Here is a 4,560-nt window from a genome sequence, read left to right on the forward strand (position 1 = left end):
TTACCAGTTACGCCCATTTTTTAAATCGAAGAAAATTAATTGCTTCCGGAGTGAGAAAAATGATGAAAATTTAATAGTGAGAAGATAAAAAATAGTTCTTTTGAGTCTTGAAAGTTAATTTTAAAAATTGCAGATTTTCGAAAGGGGTGTGTTTTTTGCCTGATTAAAATTCAGCAGTTGAGATTAGCGTCAAAAACTGCCTAAATTCAGAAAGCTCACTAAATTTCCAGCTTTTTTCCTATTGAGTAATTTTTTCTAAAATTTACCATTTTCGAAAAAAAAACCGTCTGAAAGTTCCAACTGGCCGTTAGAAAACCTTTAAAAATGTTTGGGAGAAATAAAAATATCCAAAATTAAGTTAAATTATTCGAGAATCTTCTCAGAAAAAATATGATCCGTAGAAGCTGAGTAATAAATTTTTTAAGTCGAAAAAACGAGGTTTTTGGGGCTCGAGAGAGTCGAGAGGGACCCTCTATGGGTCGGACTGCACCGATTTTGTTACCAATCAACGCCCCTCAGTGAGGTGCATCCACCAATGTTTGGTTTTCTAAAATCGGACTATTTCTAGAATTTTTACGAATTTTTTTCTGCCAAATTTTTGACAAAATTTTATGATTTCTCCGGACAAGAACAAAAATTCATAAATAGCTACTCACTCGACGCTAAATTTATTTGGGATTATTTTAAGACCAAATACGAGTCAATCAGATCAAAATCCCAGGAAGAAATAGATTTTGAAGTTTTAAAAACGTGATTTTTGCACTTTCTCCATAAGGACAACATGGAAATTGAAAATTTTCATTTTTTTCTCATCGCAGCAAGATTGAAGAGTTTTACTGACTGTATCGCACGTGGAGGACCACCTCCGGTCTGGAAACCGATTTTCAGATTTCTCGCGCCCATAGAAAAATTAAAATTAATTTTTTTCTCGGATTTTTCGGCTTCGCGACTCGGTTGAAAATGGTTTTATTTTTGTTAAAATTCGGCCGTTCGTCCGATCGTCAACCACGACCCCTCATCGGACAGGTTTCGGACGGGGCTTCAACCAGGGGTATTCAAACGACCTTTTTCAGGGTACCCGGACCTGAGATCTGTTTTTAATGCTTTATTTCACAAATTTCAAGCACAATCAGCGACGATTTTTCACCCTTTCATGTCGCCAACCTTTTTCTTTCATTTAATATTAATAATTCATCTGATTTTCAGAGGTAAAAACGCAATTAAAATGATATTTAAGTGAAATTGGGCCACCTCTTCTGTATCAAAGCGGGAAAGTGCGTGCCACGCCCCCTCTGCTGGCCAGTTTTCTCCGAAATTTCCATCGCTGGACCATGTTTTCTCCCATGATTTGGAATTCTCTTATCAAGATCTATCTGACAGCGCGAGTCTTTCTTTGGGGAAACGCGGAAATTAAGTGAAAATCGCGATTGACAAATTCCTGTTGAGAATTCTCCATTTAAAACAATGCTAACTTTCAGGCCGATTTTCTCCAAAATTTACACCGCTACCTATTGATGTTTTTAACTGTAAATGATCCTCAGGACCTAATCTGTATGCGCATTTAAGGATTTTGCAGGAAAATTCACTATCAAGGATTGAAACTGACGTTTTTCTGTTTTTTTTTTCGCGATAAATAACGAGAGAGGGCACGTCGTGCAGGGAAGGTTAGTGGTTTATCTCGAATGGCCAATTACAGCGGATTTAGTGACACGAGCGCTCATGTTAATCTCCCCCGAGATCCGATAATACAAATAAAATAAATCACATACGAAAAATACGCATTCTTTTCATTTCTGCAGAAATAAAAATAATTAAATTAATTCTCCTGATTTTCCGCTAGAATTTTAAAGAAATTAATATTAAATTGAATCCGTAAAATTTTTGTCAATTTCGGACAGTTAAAAATAATAGTTTTTGCGATGCGCAGGAAGATATTTCGCGGCAGCGGCAAAGTGGCCAATTACGCGGCGAATATCGGCTTGGAAAATAGTCTGGCTGGCTGGCTGGCTGTCACGGCTGACATCTCGAGCGCACGCCGCGATAATTTCCCCAGGGCGCTGCGCAAACACGCAAATCGCCTTAATGTCTCCAAGTTAAAAGCCCATCGAGCGGTTCAGTCAGCCGGCGTATCGTTGTTTATATTACATCATTAGAGGCCCACTTTTCTTGTCACGCCAACCCCCACCCACCCCCCGCTCCAAACCACCCTGCCTCCTCATTATCCAGGCTCAGCAGCGACTTTTAATGCAAACTTATTTCCTCCCGAGCCGCAATTTGCAGACCAAAATCACGAAGAACGTAAATTTTCTATTTGTTGGAAAACGGACAATTTTATTTAGGAAATAGGGATTTTTCTCTGCAAGACCAGGATTTTTTGTCCAGCCCGTTGAAAAATTTGACTGTCTTCCGTTTTTTCCCTTCATATTGTGTGGAAATTCAGGAATTTAATTTTGTTGGGGAAGTGACGTCATTAAAATTAGGTATTTTGAATTATTTAGTTTGAAATTTTCAGATATAAATCATTCCTTTCCGTGGCAAAGAGCTGAACCAATTTAGGGTTTCAAGACGTTTTTTTTTAAAAAAAATTTATTTACTGCAAAAATTATCTAACTCAATTTTTTTGATTTTTTTTTATTAGAAAATTGGCTGCAAAGTTAGCATAGTCTCCTTACTTGAAATCCTATTTTATTTCACAGCAAAGAACTTCACTAAAAGGTTTCACACGCTGTTGGACAGATTTAGACGAGAGGAATAGAAATCTAACAAGAAAATGTGGCCAAGCGCTGGAAAATTTGGAGAAAATTTGAATTTTTATTCAATAATTGCCTTTTTTTAATCTTTTAATGCATCCAACAATTGAAATAATTATTTTCGTGGCTTTCTATCGATCCACTTTAATCAATGTTTTAGTGTTACTTTTTAATTCCAATATTTTTGGGGATTTTTAAATTAAATTTTAACTAATAAATAATTTATTTCCGTAGATTAATAAATTAAATTAAATTCTGCGCCTGCAGAAGAAGAAAGTTAGGCTTTCCGCTCATCACTTTCGCCGGGCAGATTGCCTAAGACGCATTTTTATTTCGTTTTCTGGAGCACGCTGCAATCTCCCCTCATTATCTCCGTTGATTGAATACACTTTTCCACGAACGTATATTCCGCAGCGAAAGAATTTCATCTCATGCTCCAGATCTAACTGACACAAGGGGGTGGAAATTGCTTCCGCGGGTGCCGGCAGATATCGCGTTTGATAGAGCGATGGGTTTTGATTCTCCGTTCGACCGACAGGAGGCAGCTCAGAACAGGCCTCGTCTTGAGCGGGGAAAATGACTCAATTCTTAAATGTTTTGGATATTTATCGGCTAGAGAAAATTAGAAAACAATAATCAAGCGACTCAAAATAAAATTTTTATCCTATCAAAAGTGCTATTTTAGTTTTCTGCTTCATTTTCTAGCCCTGTGAAAAACTGAATAAAAATAACAAATGCTGCATCTTTTAATTGGTGGTCTGAATGCATTCGGCGGCGCAAAAATACAAAGTAAAGAGTGGATTTTAATTTATTTGGACTTCCTGGTGAGTTTCGATTTAAAATAATTTAATAATTGAAATTAATTTAACATTTAATATCATATTAGTGCGTCTTCAAACTCTACAAAGAGAGAAAATTTCTAAAACACTGCTCAAAAAACACGGAAATGCGCAGTATTTTTTAAGAAGAAATAATTTTAAAATTAATATTTCATTATTTTCAAATTGAAATTTTACACAGGGTTGTAGGAAATTGAAAATACCATTCAGATAAATAGGATTATTTAATAAGGGAGAGGCAGAAATTAAAATTCTAATGAAACTGAACACCCCGTTAAATATGGCTGGGGTGGGATAAAAATTTCAAAAACTTTCAGGAAGGTTTTATTTTTCCTCGCTCAATTTTGCATTTTTCCTGCATTATTTTGTTCATTTTCCTAAACCAAAAATAATAATTTCCATTTACAAACAATGATCACTTTCTGATGCTGCATTCTAATTAAATCGCAATTTCATTTATTCAGGGACGCAAAAAAATTCACCAAAACTGCATCATTTTGCTCATTTTTGCATTTTCTTGCAAAACTGGATTTTAGGTGAAAGGAAGGAACCGCTTGTTCGAAAGAATTGAAAATATCACTTAAAAAAATTCAACGTTTTCCGATCATCGCACCAAGTGTTTGAAGTAAAATGAGCATGGTGTTAAGAAAAGTAGAGGTTTCAATTTGCCCTCTCAAGTTTACTCTCAGGAAAACAAAATGAACACTACCCTGGCAATGCGACCATTTGCTGAGGTTTCCACATGTCAAATTTCATGCAAAGGTTATTCATAATCATTAAAAACAGGATCGTGTAAGGCCTTCAAACCTGCAAAATATGATACAATTTATCGGACTTGACTGTAAAATTCCAGTTTCCTTAACACAACACTCGTTTAATTCAGATTGTTAGGACCGAGCAGCTGGCAACCCTAGCCACAACGCTCGCCAGCGCTTCCAAGCAATAACAATCGAAGGTGTGTTGTGTTTGTT

This window comes from Cloeon dipterum, chromosome 1 (genome assembly GCF_949628265.1).
Source record: "Cloeon dipterum chromosome 1, ieCloDipt1.1, whole genome shotgun sequence".
In the NCBI taxonomy this organism is placed as follows: Eukaryota; Metazoa; Arthropoda; class Insecta; order Ephemeroptera; family Baetidae; genus Cloeon; species Cloeon dipterum.